General features: G+C 38.3%; 1 protein-coding gene and 1 long non-coding RNA gene across 2 annotated transcripts in view; both read left to right on the top strand.

Annotated features, from left to right (window-relative positions):
* LOC147873406 (uncharacterized) overlaps positions 1 to 3,309 on the top strand; it is a 260,616-nt gene extending 257,307 nt beyond the window's left edge. Inside the window, exon 7 of the long non-coding RNA XR_015535728.1 lies at positions 3,013 to 3,309. This is a non-coding gene — a long non-coding RNA (uncharacterized LOC147873406). The remainder of the gene's footprint in view (positions 1 to 3,012) is intronic.
* The window catches only part of LOC110827857 (uncharacterized), a 217,794-nt gene that overhangs the window by 3,219 nt on the left and 197,182 nt on the right, over positions 1 to 17,393 (top strand). The window contains exon 2 of the mRNA XM_087351044.1: positions 14,761 to 14,852. The gene's annotated coding sequence lies outside the window, so the exon portion shown is untranslated. The remainder of the gene's footprint in view (positions 1 to 14,760; positions 14,853 to 17,393) is intronic.

Here is a 17,393-nt window from a genome sequence, read left to right as displayed (position 1 = left end):
TGAGTCCAGTAGCCAAGCTAGTCGGCTTTGGCTCTCAGAGGGCTGTTACGCCACGGATTTAATTTAATTTTTAATTTTATGTCTAGAACATCAGCATTTCACGTGTCTAATAATAGTTACAATAATAACAACGGCAAATAGTAACAACAGCAGTCACAGTTACAATTATAACAACTGTTACGTCATCGATGAAACTTTAATTCGAGTTTGACGAAAGCGACCAAGGGGAGAAATGTTCAGCGGGAATTGAGATTTAAGCATTCATATTTCTATGAGACTAATGCACAACATAAGTAGGATTTGCGGTTTTTACGACGGTGAGTCTGATTATGGCTGTTTTCTAGGCTGTTGCGCCGTGTAGTCTGGTAGAAGTTTATCGACGTTTCAGTGGTCCTTGCTGCCTCCATCATCGGGGCGATCTCAGCTTCGTGAGAAATGCTTTAGCGCCGACCAGGCGGCACGTTGTCAAATATCGGTACTAGGTCTTTTATCTTTATTTGTGGCTTTCCAACAATGCAAATTGTGTTACATATGAATGTACTGACAGAATAAGGTAATTTTAAATATTGCCATACCCGGTTTAATGCATAAGGCGATCTTCTTTAGAATATGTGACCATACGGGGCTATTTCTTTAAATAATAGAATAGCTTTCTCATGCCATTCTTTGACTTTTATATCGGAATTTAATAAAAATAATCGTAGTTCAGCGTCTTTCAGTATTTCTTTTGTGCTGAACACCAAATTTCGTGTGCCAGTTAAGAGGTTAAAGTCCTGTTATTATTTACGTTTCCATGTTTATTAACGATTATTTTACAAGATTAAACTAATGTAGGCCTACACGTATTTACAAAAAAATATGTAGGCCTAATTATTATTCATTAAACTTGTCGTAAGAAAGAACCTTTTTAAGAATACCGTTGTTTTGGTGTTGTTATCCAGCGCTAAGAGCAGATGAGTGCAGATGAGCATTAGTTTTATCCCAGTCCACATTCTCACCACGGGGTTTATTTGTGCATGTTTTTTGCACTTGCATGTCTTTTACGTCTCTCATTCCAACTGACGTCGGCTGTTAGGGATTTGCTACCTCAGTACGTCTCAAGCACGAGACTGTCTGGTAAGTGTAGTTGCGATGTAGTGACGTTGTGAAATACGAGCTTTATCGTAGGGAAAAATAAAAGTTAATTTTGCCATTGAAGAAGGCTGTGAAATATTTACTCTGGATATGCTGTGTTTAATATAAACTGGATGATTCTTTTTGAACTTGGGAGTTTGTCCCCGTAAGTGTGTGATATTTGTACAGTAGACAGACTGTGCAGTAAAATTTCAGTGAATATTTTTCATAGTAATATCTGGGCCAACGATACGTCGGTGAATATTTGGCTGTGAATTTGATTCCCGCCAAGACTTTGGTCCGTGTATAAAATGTCGCTGGACTTGCTCCAGTTCAGGTACAAATAAAGAAATTGGTAGTAAATTATTGGAAGATTCTCTGGCTAGTGTTAAATCCGGCCCTTTAAGAACATGGTTGCTTGCTTTTAGTTGTGTTATATGTTTTCATAATTTAAAATTTATTCATGAAAGAACTTAGCTTTGTGCTTCTCATTTTTCATCGATGACAGATTTGTTTTTTTACATTTGTATTAAAATTATTTTCTGTATTCCATTTTAAGTAAACAGAGCGACATTGTTTAGGAAGATTTCCACTTAATATTTCAAGTGAACATTGACGTGTATTTTATAATTTATATCTTAATTGCGTCATGTTTGTGTTTTATTGATACAATATTTCCACTCTCCGTCCATACACAAACTTAAAATAACGTTGCTCAAAACTATCCAAAATTATAACATTCTCAGTAGACACTGCATCATGTTACATTTTTTGTATCGACGACATATTTCAATGTGTATTACATCATCAGGTCTATCAATTTTAATATATTTTAAAAACTGTAGTACATTTGCGTTGCGTTTATTGATTACTTTAATTTGTTTAATTTTTAAGTTTTTTGTCTCTTCCTTTTGGTTTGGAGGTTGTACTTGGATGTTTTATATCGGGTTGTAATTGATGTGTTGTGTGTCCGATATTAAGAGACGGTAAACTGCAACACATCAATTACAACCCGATATAAAACATCCAAGTACAACCTCCAAACCAAAAGGAAGAGACAAAAAATTTAAAAATTAAACAAATTAAAATAATCAATAAACGCAACGCAAATGTACTACAGTTTTTAAAATATATTAAAATTGATAGACCTGATGATGTAATACACATTGAAACATGTCGTCGATACAAAAAATGTAACATGATGCAGTGTCTACTGAGAATGTTATAATTTTGGATAGTTTTGAGCAACGTTATTTTAAGTTTGTGTATGGACGGAGAGTGGAAATATTGTATTGACGTGTATATTTCTAAGTGGTATCGCCACCACCACTACAAGATTATTCCTCTCCTATGTTTGCCATTTCATCGCAAAAAACCATATTCCTTCGTTACAGCTTACTGCGTAACATCTAAAGTGGAGTTTCAACATTTTGGTGGTAGAAATCGAAATTTTTACATTGTTAATATTAAATTTTGTTTGGATACTATCCTGGGCTTGTTTCAGCGACCTCAGAAGTGCCCCGCTCAGATCCCTGTGATGTAACATCCACAGATTAACTTCCAGGGGTGCCGCTGCTCCCGGGGCGATATGGTTATTTGTTTCGCGGATAATGTTTAAATTTGGGGACAGGTGTTTGAGGTTGGGTATCTCAGGGTAAATGGGTTATTGAGACCCAGCTAGTCGGTAGATGGACTCCGGATCTCAGGTGGTAACGGTCTGATCGTAACAGCTAATGATTAACACTTGATTGATTTCTAGGAAGTCACCATTATTTACTCGCGCACACAGATAATAATCGTTAGATTATTTTTAAGTTTGTAAAGCTATTAATAACGTTGTTATTGGTAATTTATATTTACTTGGAATTTAGTTATAGTTTCTGAAGTTTTCTAATTTAGGTTCCAAAATGTGCAGTGGAGAGACAGTCCAACTGCTCCTTATCGAAAGTCCAAGTCAAAGTTCAAGAACAACGTGCAAAGTCCAATTGCCAAGTGAGAAGTGAAGTCTGTCACTCCTATCACAGGGGCTAAAACACCTTCACAAGAATACAACTCATTCCTGATTGGTTAACGAACTTACAAGCGGATGTCCACTTTCGTTTTAAACACGTGGTGCTAAACCTCCAAGTAGCTATTAATACAATGAACAACTTGAGATGTGTGATGTAGAAACGTGCTAAATTGAAAATAAACGTATAGGAATTAATGTGAAATAAAAAATGTTTATAAATTTATATTAAAAGCATATGACCTAATTAAGAGTTAAGATTAAAAATACAAAATTAATTAATTAAAACAAACTAAAGTCGGATGAGCGGTTACGCTAATGTTAACCTTCCATCATGTTCTGTCTCCCACTTGAACTCTTTCCAAGATATTCCTCCACTAGAATTCTGTCTGCTTTTGTTGGTGTCATTTCTGTCGTAATATCCTTGCATTCACTATTCTGTCTGATATTACGTATTTTAGCTGCACAAATTTTGAAAATCGTCATTATGCAATATGCATTTTCAGGTTCATCCAATTTAAACAAGTATTTTCCTGAACATTTTGTTTATAATTCATGTTCTTCCGTCAGAATAAGTTACTGCTTTTTATATCAGTACATATGAAGTGAAGAAATGATAGTACCTTCGTCCTTGTTTCTTTTAACACATCTACCAACAAACATTTTCCCGATCTTCTCCTGTCTTATCCATGAAATTGACAGCCCACTCAGTACAGTGTCTTTTTATCAGCAATATCTGGTGTCCAGCAGATGGGGCTACTGCCCAAGGGTAATGCTGCCGGAGCGTAAATACGATTTTTCATAGCAGTCTAGTTAACGAGGTCAAGAACGAGTGGAACTTTGCCTTTCTGACCATCATACGCCATCGTGGCTCACTGTTCAAGCAAATGGTCTAATTTAGTTTTACGTGATTTCATATTGCATGACATTCATTTTTTGTAGTTCCATTAAGAATCGTCAAATAACACAAGAACTAACACTCGTTGTACTAAACTGTTCTAGACCTAGCCACTATGAACAGCTCAGTGTGTTTGTTGTTTTACGCAAGTTGCATTAATCATGTTGCAGTTGTTTCAACCCTAGTGAAGACCGGAAGTAGAATTTCGTGAAGCGTGCAGTTCGTCAGCCGTGGGGGATTGGTGTGTTTACTTACTCTCGCAGTCACACTGCTGTATTAAGTTTCCAAGGCTTCTGGCCCCGTGTTAAAATCTGTTGACGTTCTTGCTTTACTATGTGCTTCGGACGCCCGTCTGCATTCGTATAATGCTTGCAGGAAACACGTCTGTAAAATACTTCGCCTAATAAAAGTGAAGGCCATTTCGCCATACACAGTGAAGTATTCAACGAGCATTAAAAGTTATTTTACTCAACTGTCCAGACAAGAAATCAAGCAAGCCTGCTTAATTCTAGACCGCATTGCTAAATCTTTTATTAAACGTCATAATTATTCACGTATTCAAGAATTACCGTTCTGCAAACACGTTTGTCCACATGTCTAAAATGTGCCACCAGACTTGCCCTGTGTCAATTTAGCCCAGTTTAATCATTTTCACAATAAGTTACTATACATTTTAATACACCACAATCCTTTGCTGTCCACCTTGGTTCCAAAGCGGTCGCATCCAAGAAGTTTTAGATTACAATTTAGTCCGTTTCTTATGGCGCTTTGAAAACCCGCGGAAGGCCGATTAGAATCCTTCCCCCGGTTTGTACGTCTGAACAACACGAGAATTGGATAATTCCGCCAAAATCTTCGAGACATTTTAATTATAATTTAGATTTTACAATTTTGATAAACACCATATACCTGCACATTTTTTCTGCGTATAATCACGTGACACTATGTCATTATACACGAAAACATTTAAGTTGTCTCAGGAGAAAACAGCAGTTAAGACAAAGTGACTTTACTGAATATTGACTGCGCTGAACTGATATTTGTTTAATTCTGTCCATGGTTTGTTACAATATGACTTTAAAGTTGACGACCAATTAAAAATAAAAATACAGCAGTAGATGTAATATTTGCATGCAGGCGTCAGCTTTAAGGGTTCGTGTATCAACGTCGTATATCAGCAGGGCTATTAAAGAACCACCTCAATTAAGTCTGTAGAGTCCACCGTATTTTTTACAAGACCTTATTTTACTGCTAGGGATATGTTCGTTCTGAAACATTTAAACAAACTCGCTAATTACCAAAAGCTATGCTCTTAATAGCGCGTCTTTGCGCAGTTCAGAGTGTGTTGTTGTTTATATGCACACACTCGTACGGCACTGACGATTAAACTCGTATTTGAGTAGTCATTTAGCACTGTCTTCATCCCTTTTACAAAACAAGGCTCTTTTGGAATTAGCAGAATATTACTTAGCTTTGTCACATTAACTACAGGCCTGTTTTATTTTCTTAAAAGTATTTCAAAGATCGTGGATGTAGCGTGTAATTTATGCTTTATTCCTTCTAAGGAACACGCCCGTTAAGTGTATACTTTTACAGTCTTGCTTGTCTCTGACGTATTTCTTGTAAAATATATTTAACCTGTATGTTTCTCCTTTACGTAATCACCTTGCAGCACGAAGTAAAATACTCAATTAAAAAATTGAGTTAAACATTTGAGTACACGAGTTCTGAAATGAGGCCTGTAATATGACAGGTAGTCCAATAATATATTTACGTTTTTAGCGAAAGCTTCAAATCGCGAGACCGAGCGCACGAAGTAGAATTGAGACCTCAAAAATCGGTTACTTCAGCCAGATGACTTGTCGAAGGCCTAATGACCCTCAAGCGTTCAGAGTCTGCAATCAGCAACATTAATGCAGAGGGAGAGGTCTGTTTAACTTCTTCAGTTACTTCTGGTGGTTCCCGATGACAGGTCAATGGCAGTCGACTAAAGTTACCGGACTCCGAAAAACATTGTAGTCAGCAGGATAAAGTTGCATCGACTAAACTATCATCATTCTAGAGATTGCTTTCTTTTGGGTTGTAGCGCCGTGTAATGTGATACGGACATTTTAGAGATGATGAAGGCAGATGCATCTCTGATGCGTAGGTAAACTTCTAACAGACTAGACTGTTCAACAACCAAGAAGACGGCCGTCTTCATACTCACCGTCGTAAGAACCAGAAATCTCATTTTCATTCTGTTGGCTGTAACATGCTTCTCTCAAGCTAAATTTTAGATTTCGTTGCTCTAAAATACAATAAACAAATTATATTAAAGTTAAAAATACGATGACCTAAGATGATACGTATGAATTAGTTGTTTTCTGTTGATTGATGTGGCAGATGTATATGAAAACATTAAACAAAATTGTTAATGTTGTCGAGGTCGTATTAGAAATTTAAGGCAGCATACACGATTTTCCTGTTTTACTGAAATTTATGGTTTATAAATTGGTACTCTTGCTATTCGCGTAATTGTAGCTGAAGCTAATGTTAACCACCAGATTGTGGAGACGTATAGGGATCTCTGAGGTAAATATCCACTCATTCTCAACCTATCGCCAAGTGTATGGGGGTGAGTGGTTGCTTTCACAGACGTAGTACTGATTTACTGATTGTAAGTGACGATTAGGTGGATTCAATACCCTTCCCGGGAATGGAACATTGGTCTTCCAACTCGTGGTCTGTATCTGCTGAGTAAACCCGACTCATGATTTTTAAATTGAGATGTTTTATGTCTTTGAACACGGAAAATGTTAATTTCTCGAGGAGCCGCTGGCTGCCATATGTCGCCTCCATCAACTAATTTTTGACTTCCGCTCCAAGGATATTGATTTGGAAGGACACGATTGTGAAATACCGTCACGTTTTCGTGCTGCAGTATTAACACTTGGCCTGACTTCGTGCCCTGTCAATAAATTTAGACCCCGCAATGCCTTGTTATCAGATTAAGCTTCCTGGTATGGAATATTTAATGCTAAGATCTCCGATCCATTTAAAGATGATCTTTTAAGTACCTAGAAAAGCGTTAGTCACCCAGTTTTAAGCTTTCTAGCTTGGTGGGGGGGGGGGGGGAATAAATCAGGCATTCATCTACAGAGACTAGTGGTAAACCACCAAAAACCTGGAACACGACGGACTGGTTATCTGACCGGGATCAGAACCATGTACCTCCCGAACACGGGTCTGATGGTCAACAGCTGTACTAACTCTGGCCATTTTCATTGGTAGTTCTCAAACACCAGAGTCGTTTCATGATAACCTTTGCTTTGGAATTTCACTGTCCTTATTTTATAATCCGTACATAACCAGGGCAAATAAGACGTAATATTACAAACCCCGGAGATTTACAAGAGATTCTCGTGTAATTATAACCAGCGCATGACCGTCCTATATTTATTGTTGCGTACAGCAACCGTCAAGATTGAGCAGCTAACTGTGGCTATGTATTTAGAGGTGCTTCGATCCTACCAGTTGAGCTGTATCTTCCTCCTGTTTTGAAACCTTGCTGTACTCATTATGTCGTTTGCCACACACACACCTCAAATTTAAAACGCTTTCTATGTATCTTAAAATTATGAACCGCTGACTACAGAGAATTCCAGATGTGTGAACCAGGCGTTCTTAGGTGAAACGTTAATAATTTGAATTTTAAACGTTTATGGTATTCTCCTACAGGAACTATGCTTCATTTTAATTTTTACTTGTGCGTCACTAATATTTCACGATATCGTGCAACATTTTCGAGAGTATTTATCTAAAATGTAAAGTCATGCATAAAAAATACAAAACTGTTTACACTGTGTTGCCTCTCTTTTATGCATGATTTTATATTTTAGATAAATATTCAACACTGCACGGTATGCAAGGTTTTGAGACTTCAAGAGTCCTCTCCTTTCGTTAACATTCTTTGCAGTCGTACGTAGAGTCGAAAATATGGAAGGTTCAAAATCTTGAAAGAAGTGGAGGCTCTGTACTATCTCTGGAGTGACTGGTCTCACATCCGTACATTGAAAGAATTAGGCGAGAATGGTACCAGATGGTGAAGTATAGATTGACCTCTCGGGAAGTACCGTGGACAGTCATGAAGATCGAAATTCATGTTTTAGCACAGATAGTCCCACTTAAGGGAGGATGCTGAATGGCAGTGACTAATTCGTGTACTTCGTGTCGTTGAAGGTCATCCTCCGGTCGTAAATATCATTTTTAAGGAAAACCAAAATATAGATCATACAACCTTGTGAGCATCAAGCGAAACAAGGAACATTTGAAACAGAATCATGAAGTATTCGGCGGTATTTCCACTGAATCAGACAAACATTTCAGCTTTAAATGAGATTAGGGTCTACGTTTTCTGCCATATGTTGTTTTAAAATAACTGTCACAGATACAAAATTTAGTTGTAAACACACCTATACGAAACGACTTTACCATGTACACATTTAAATAAGACTGCATTACATTTTAGAGGCGGCGTCATAAATTTTGAATGCAAGGAGATTGATGTGCTCTCGATGTGTTTCATTACTGGAAGCTATAAATCATGTGATTTGTATATACGCTGTGTGACTGTCGGACTGTATGGGTTCATGTTTAACCAGAAAACTACGAATCGATGGAGAGGAGGTACGTGTTTCTGAATAACGGTGTGATAGTATTCAGTTCGTCGGAGAAAAACCCGTTAAGACAGAGATTGCACTAATAAACAGGGCATTATAAATGCAATTCATATCTTCTAGCCACTACATGAATTACACTCGGCAAAAGAATAATAATATGTTTTATAAAGCTTTGTTTGAAGGCCTACAAATTACTGGTATTTGTTCACTGACGACTGTATTTCTGGAGCCATGGTGATAAAGTGTAATCAGCGTAAGTGGCAGATGGTGTGTTACACTATGATAGAAGATTTCTGTAAGAAGCTGCTTTGTGCGCTGTTTGAAATTGCTTTCCAAAAAAGTACATTTTTGTTTGAACGATAGGGAATTAACTACATGAAAGGTCTTTGGTGCCAGCGTTCCACAGTGTGTGACGTCATTTAAAGGTGGCTTAACTGGAACAGAAGCATTGCGGGTAGAGAGAGAGAGGAGCAAACGAATTAAATTTCGTTGGATCAGGTACCTGTGTCTGTTGGGCGTTTCTCTCCCAATTAACCGATTACTTCACAAAACGATATATTTTGAACTTACAAGCCTTTATCAGGATAAATAACCATTGCGTAAGTAATGTAATATGTCACGTCCGTTCGTCCTAACCTAACCTGCGTGTAATGATAAGATGTAATAATTCTGTTTGATCTCGTTGTTAATTAACTCTCGAGTACCATTTTAGGCGTTAGAGTGTTCTGTTGTTTCTGCTCTTTATTAATTTTATTAAAATGCTTGTTGAAAATAGTCTTCATATACAAGTCTGATATTGTAATTTGTCGTAGATGTTCGACATAAGAAATTGCTGTATACTTTATTTTTCGAAATTGTCAGGCGATGAGCGAACACTTTGCACAAGGGTAGATCCCGTGTATTTAGCCAATGATTTACCTGTGACAAAGAACGAAGTAAAGTGGGAATTTAATCCATTGGCCGGAAAAGGCAAGAGCTGCCTTCAGGTCTGTTGTCTCGTTCCCCATTTATAAGGGATGAATGTGGGTTTGGGCGTGGGAGTGCGTGATATCAGATGTTGCTGAGTATTGCGTCGCGACGCTAGTCTTATTGTTAAGTGCCGCCTATCTGATGCCAGCACCTGTTGGCTGGTCAATATTGGAACTACATGATGTGTCGTGTTCTTTTTCACAGGTTGTTTCTAAGTAGAGCAGGGGTGTACAAATAAATCGCATGGGGCGGATCGGATAATGCCCCCAGCAATGTTAAAACATTATTAATAACATGGCACTTTGCCAAATTCTGTTTTTTCTTATTATACTTTCAAAATAAATAGGGAAATGAAGAACTGAGCTTTCGACGAAATGCAAATGTTTGGGATCACAGCGCATGTTGATCAAATTTAATGTTTTACTTTGCAGCGTTTAAAACTGTTATGAGAAAATCAGTAGGGTTCGGTTTCAGTTTTTGAAAGGAGCCAGACATTTTGCATTTGTAAAGAAAGCTTATTAAAGTTAATTTCCTATATTAACTAGAAGAAATGTATGCACCTAAATGCATCAGTTTTCTTATTTATGCTGATTATTAAAGTTTTTGTATTTTTGTTGTATTCCCCCAGTTCTTAGATCGGTAAGCCGTCCTGATGAATGTGTGGTCGTTTTAGGAAATCGCATATAATGACCAAAACTTATCAATTATTGGCGAACAAAAATTTTCTTGTTTACAAACCAGCTCAGTTGTGCAGATGTGAGTATGCCAAAGTCCAAATGTTAATACTGCTGGCACAACTGTGCTGTTGACATTTTTTCCGCTGCTGTTTCATTGCAGTGACACATTATTGTGTTCACCTTGAGGCAGTGGTACGAATCACTGGCCGATTAAACTGATTCGTCAAACGTTCTGTGGTTATTGGGTCGGGTCGGATTGAGTTATACGAATAAAACCTGGAACTCATATCGCCGCCAGTGTTCCACACTCACATTGAAAGCCGTGTACAGCGTTGTCCGTGAGAACTTAACGTTTGTGGTTATGCGATGTATGCCACGTTTCGTGTGTTACTCACATGCCTGCAAGTTGGCGTTGCGGTTAAATTCCAGTCTTGTCCTCTGCTCACGGCGCAATATCACATAGGCTAGTCATTCAGCCGTCTAGAATGTTAACCGTTATGACACGAAACATGACAAGCACATCTAAAGCATTGGTAAACTTGTACCAGACTGCATGGCCCAACATTTCTAAAGACAGTCGTCTTCAGATCGCCGTCGTGAGATTCTGACATCATGCCTCTCGTTCTCTTGTTGTTAGAAACGAACCAAATAATTTGATATTTAAATTCTGTGAAATCAGTGGATCATTGTTCTCTATGTCATTTTCATTGTTGCCGATAATGCTTTTATTGTTGCACGTTTAATGGTAATTGAATTCTGTCGTGTATTGCAAAGTTGCATCGATGGTCTTCGTGTTTTAAAAGACCATTCGCTCGCTCGCTCGCTCGACATCTGTTTCATATTTATGGTTATATTGCAGTATTCATATAAATGTGTTATATCGGCACCTGATTCTCCTCGTGTAAGGTCATCTTTACAGGATTCTGGACTAATCCTACCCAGTGCGAGTTTTTCGACGGAGCCCACGTCTTCTCCTTCCCACACCCCTAACAATGTCAGCGATTTGACCCCTGCCGTGGTTCGGATTTTACGAAAGTACGTTCTTACAGTTATCATTGTTATCCTAAAATCTTGAGAGAATGGAAATTCTGTTCCAAATCAAAATGTTTCTTCATCGTAGCCAGTCTGACAGCTAGAAACTGAAAGAAGACGGTGTATCAAACATAGAAGTTATTTTGTTCCGTCTGTGATGTGTGGATAATTGTAAATGGTGTATGTTGAGGGACATCGGAAGTGTCTGATGGTTTTTACTTGGTATTTTCTTAGTGCTCAACCCAGCCTAAATTTTTACTCCTGATATCTAAAAAAATGTTGGTCAGCAGAACCTCTGAAAGAGCATTCTGATACACGTGTATAGCTGTGTGTGTGTGTGTGTGTGTGTGTGTGTGTGTGTGAGTGTGTGTGTGTGTGTGTGTGTGTGTGTGTGTGTGTGTGTGTGTGTGTGTGTGTGACAGAGATTGATGCTGTTTCTTTTGGCACACAGTTAAGCAGTCACATGAAATTCGAACGTCACCAGATTAACGTTAGGGTGGGATTTAAAACGTCAGGTATGCCTTGTGCTTATATAACTAGCCAATGATTTCAATTAATCATGTCAACATGATCTCCATTTTTATTGACCGTCAAATCTTAGGATCCGTTTCTTTTTGCTACTGGCGTAACGTTCGTAATAATATGACAATTTCATCGCCATGCATTACTTTTAAACTCGATCTCTACTGAACAGAAGCTTATCGAAGGGTTGTGCCTCTGTTAGCTAACCGTAAGCATACATCCAGTAAAATTTCAAATTCAAACAAATGTTACAGCTTAAAATCGCTGCACTATGTAGGCTTTACATTTTTGTCGGCAGAAGCCTCGCAATCTGCGATATTTAACGTGCTCGTCAGTGGACTATGTTCTGAGCCAGATGAATCCATTTCACATCTCAGACAATTTTAATATTATCCTCCCATATACACTTATAACTTTCCAAGTGGTTTCTTCCCATTAGGCTCTTCGACTAACGTTTAAAATGCTGTCCACATCTCTCATTTGTACCGTATGCCACGCCCATCTCATCCTCCGTAATTTGGTGACTCCAACCACAGTTTAAAAAAAAAACTGATATTAACCCAATCGAGGAAAAATTGTTTCCGTAATAAGCAGCGCTTCTAGTCCGAGGCTTGCATGCAAAGTACTTCGTAAAAGAGCTAAAGGATTTTGAATCATTAATGGACTGGAAAAGAGTACTATAGCTTCTTCGTAGGGCTCTGAGGACGCATACTGCATATTCAAAACAGCTTAAGTATTCCTTTGTTATTTAATGTTTAAATTAACTGTTTTTCTTTGCCTTGACTGGGAAAAGGAAATAGTCGAGTCTATCATAAACTGTTGAAAGTTTCAGGTTTTTGTGTCGTCTAACATTCCGTTTTCTTCCTTTTAACCTTTTCTTTGTGTGTGTGTTGCGTCATACGCATCTCAGAAGTAGGACTGGAAATAGCACTAACGTTCTGTAGTGCCACCTCACGACGCAACTTTGCAGTTTCATTGAATACGATGTAGGACGTGTACGAGAATTTCATTAATAATAATCTCTGTTGCTGTCCTACATCATTTACCAGTTGTTCTTTCGTGAGAGAGTACGTACAGTCCTGAATGTTTCGGTAAAGTCACTTCTATAGTTATTACCGTGTGTTGGTAATTGCTGTTGTACGTGTTGAATAAAATAACCGTCTTCCAAGACCAAGCCCCGAAGGTACAGAAACGTGTACCTTGCAGGGTACTTGAAATAATTTGTTAGAGGTTGAAGTCGTCGCCACTAAATACATGGATACTGTTAACGACCCGTTCTTCAAGTGCCTGAGCACTGCGGGTCCCAACTTTTCGTTGGCTTGATCTAAAGACATTCGGTAGGACTCCTTGGATGAGGGATCGGCCCATCGCAAGGCCTCTACCTGCACACAGGACAGCACAACACAGAAAAACGCGGACAAACATCCATGGCTTCAGTGGGATTCGAACCCACGGTCCCTGCGACCAAGCGGCACAAGGCCCACGCCTCAGACCGCGCGGCCACTGCGGACCCCTAAATACATGGATATGTGACCTTAAATTTAGTAGCTGAATATAATTAAAGTAATTATTCTGTACGGCGAACAACAATTTGATGAACTGTATTTACTTGATTCTTCTGAATTCTTAATTTAAAATTAAGAAATGGAAAAACATACATTAACCGGGTCATCCAGACAGTGAAATACAATTTCTCAATTGTAAGTTTTCCAAGGAAATTTTAAAATTGCCCTTGAATTATATGCAGAAATCATTATAATAAATTCATCAACAGATAAAAGTCGATTCATGCATATTTGTTCATTACGATTTGCGCTCTTGAATGTTAAGAAAGTTTTTGCGAATGTGTTTTATTTTTATGATCTGTGTTAATTTTTATGCGGTAAATGACAGAATATAAAGTCCCTTGTTTGTTTTATGTTCCGAAAATTTGTACGCATTGAATTATCTTTGCCTGCTTTCTATTGTACCTGATATTTCACTAGTTTGTCGTAGTTTTGTGGAACTACCCGATTGTTTTTGTATAGCTGGATGAAACCATCCACCCACATACAGTTAAGGTTTACACTCAGTGAAGCTGTGGACAGTTTCAAGCCTGAGGGTAATTCTCCAATGCTATGTATTGGCGTGGCTTCTTAATGGTTTTAATAAAAACACACAAAAAAGTCACTGTAACAGGAAGACTTGTAATGTTTAATCACTCTGTCTTCACTTGTGTCGCATCGAAGCGTAAAAGAGTGTTTGTAGTTCAGACTCACTGGCATTAACCTCATTTGTTACGTTCATGGTTCAAGTTTACAAGGTTTATATTATTGCAAGTATCCCTAGTGTTCGTAAATTTCTGCTGATAGTATTATCTAGCCATTGTTGTAAGTTTTGTATATGTTTTGTAGGAGCTTTCAGATTTGTTACATACGATTTACACATGATGGAGAATTGTCTCTTCATCTACCTGTCCGTCCACATTCCATGCACGGAACTATCGTGCGATTATATCGACATTTTTAGTGGGGACTTACACTACAGTCTGGAGAATATGATATTGGCCGCTGTAGTATCGATAGGAGCGTTTGTTTTTCTTGAAACTTGAACCAAACTTTATAATTACACTGAAAATTGTTGCCGTACGTTACGTGAAATATAGGTCTCCAATGTTCAACTTGTATTACAGACGGAATTCGTGGAAATATGGTCTAATAATTGATGACTGTGCACTGTGTTGTCCGTAATGTAATTAGTTCGGCAACAATGGAAGATGACATTTGTATCTGTTATAAATGCGCATAAATACCAATACTATAATCAAAACTCAAACAGTGCGTTTGGAGAACACTGGAATTGGTCCACCTTTCATCTATTGTTTTATTCTCTTTATTCCAGTCCACTCTTGCGGTCATCCGTCAGGTCGGAGAGCTTTGGTCCGTCGCTGAGGTCGTGTCAGTGATGCAGAAATGGTGGTGATGTTGAGTACGGTAAGTGAACAGTTAAACCTGTCGGACCTCCCGAGATCTGTTACGTGGAGACGTCGAATGACGATATTAAGAGGGATATTGGCTGAAAGTAATCGTAGTGGATCAACTGTGTCAGTTATTGAAGGTGAAACCGGGAAATGTGAAGTGTGTAATCATAGACGAAAAGTCATAGCCATAGTCATATCTGATTAAAAAATAATACATATTCAGAAGAGCCACTGTAGCCATTCGGCAGTGTTGTGATTATGTCACCGAGCCAGAGGGATAGGAGGTCTGCTGGAGATTGTATGATTTTTGGTCGCTGAAAATTAGACAAAGTGTAGTCATTTGTTACAAAATCTGGTGTTGCCACGACGACAGCGAAGTTTTTTTAGGCAAATCGGCAATGTAACAACAAAACCAGTATGTAGCATTTGCGAGGAACACACAGGTACAAAGGTGAGAAACACAAAAATTGTCCTTGAGCGGTTTATATAACTCGAAAGTGAATCACGGAAAATTAATTGCACCAAGACCAAAGTTTCGGCGGATAGAATACGTGAACAGATGCCACATCTCTGAAACTTGTGTTCCGGTTTCCGAGTTCTTGTGAAGATCGTCTTTTATCTATTGAAAACTAGTTGAATGAAGGCTGGTGGATCAAAGATGATAAAACAACAGCTCTGATACCAAAATTGCTCTCTTCTCGGAGGATTTTACAGGTACAGAGGTCACAAAACACAAACACTGTCTGGGTACGAATTCTGATACATATATATGAAGATTATTTTGCTTTTAGAGCTTGCCGCTGATTATCCACGCGGGTAAAAATTCTTACCCTGACCCCATTTAGAAGCTGGTCTTTGCAGAAGCCGACATAGGCCAGCGGTTATCTACACCTGAGTGGTGATGTCAGTGTCTGGCTGATAAATATAACAGTGGGATCCCTAGTCTCACTTTTCGCCACATGACCTTGGTTTCTATATCGACCCGTAGTGACCTACGGTGCTAGCTTGAAGCAAGCATTTGCCAAGCATGAAATCGGCACAGAACTGTATATAGTGTTTGTGCATGCTGAGTCCCACGGACAGACGTATATATAGGCCCCTACAGTGGAATTCATAAATGCAAATTGGTCTATTCAACGACGGGGTTTCACTGACAAAGTGGGAAGAGTTAATTAATGAAAAACGCTCAAGATTGTGATGAATAGCCTTTTGGGTGTGCTTTGAAGTTGTAGCTTATTGAAAGTAACTCGACCGGCCTTCCAGTCAAGATACTAAGTAGAGCAACCCGAATGTGTAGCGGTGTGCCAGCACAACAGCAGCGTTCGGCCTACCTGCAGGTTCTCTGATAATACAGTAACGTCCTAAAATTACGCGTGCCTGAATGTTTCTTTATGGAGATTTGAGTACACCATCCTGAACGATGTTTCGTCACATCAAATTGTGATATCCAAACCCAGTGATAATGAAAGTTATTCGATTCTTCTGGTATGTGCTGTTTTAAAAATGGATCTAGTTCCGTCTGCTACTCTATCAGCGTTCGCGTTTGGTTGAAACAGGGAAAACATGCAGTGCAGATGTGTTTAAACTCTTCTGAGGTTTATGTACGTTACGTGGCGTCAGATTATAAACGCACTGATGCTGTCAACTGGCGAAGTTGTGCACGTCTGAAAAGGACAGCACTATTAGAGTTAATGTAAAGCTATGACCGGAACGAATAAACTTTCTTGTTTTATATAAATTAATTAATTAGAGCTGTCAGATATTTGTTGAAGTCAGTATCAAAGCCGTTATAGTTAATCATATTTGTTTATACCATCCTCAGATATTTTCTCTACTTTAGGAAAATTATCTAACAGTTTGTTTATTATAAGATGTTACATAAAACCGGTATGTACCTATCAATGATAAAATATCTTGATATTAATTCTCTTGTGTTAAACTGATAGGAGAGTTGAAATTTAAAGCGTCGTTTTAATACTAGATGGATGTTATGACGTAATTTAGTATCTTACGCTCTGGCCGTCTTTTTCCTCTCATCACGTATGTAATTTAAAAACTGACATGAGACACTGTAGGTCCCAGAACCTGTTTAAACTTTATGCCGATGATGAAAATCTTACTACGTAGTATTTGAGGTTTTCACGGCGGCGAGTCTGAAGATGGCTGTCTTCTGAAAATCTTACTATCTCTCGCATATATCTAAACCCCGGTCGACAACGACACTGATGAACCGACCGCCCATGGAACACAATAACAGTATTTAGAAGATAGAAGTAATGAGCGGAGGAAGACAGATGTAAGAAAGGACATCTGATATAAACTCCACTCTGGAAATGCGGGAACTCTACGAGAGTTATTTGCTTCTTCAGTTGGGTACAGGAATTAACATACGGGTATAATGGTATGAGACGCCAACTTGTAGCGGATGTTGTAGAAACCAAGTCCGTTTGTTGTTTTTTCTTTTATGGACATTTACGGGAATATTATATTGCGTTTTGACATGTTGTCTCATTTCTCATATTCTACTTGTGATGGAAATATGAATTCTGTTTGT

The sequence above is a fragment of the Zootermopsis nevadensis genome, unplaced genomic scaffold (genome assembly GCF_977971745.1).
Source record: "Zootermopsis nevadensis isolate Lab colony 2312 unplaced genomic scaffold, Znev_1.0 Znev_ptg000018l, whole genome shotgun sequence".
NCBI classification, from domain to species: Eukaryota; Metazoa; Arthropoda; class Insecta; order Blattodea; family Termopsidae; genus Zootermopsis; species Zootermopsis nevadensis.
Note: the sequence above shows the minus strand (reverse complement) of the source record. Positions and strands in the feature narration are given on the sequence as shown.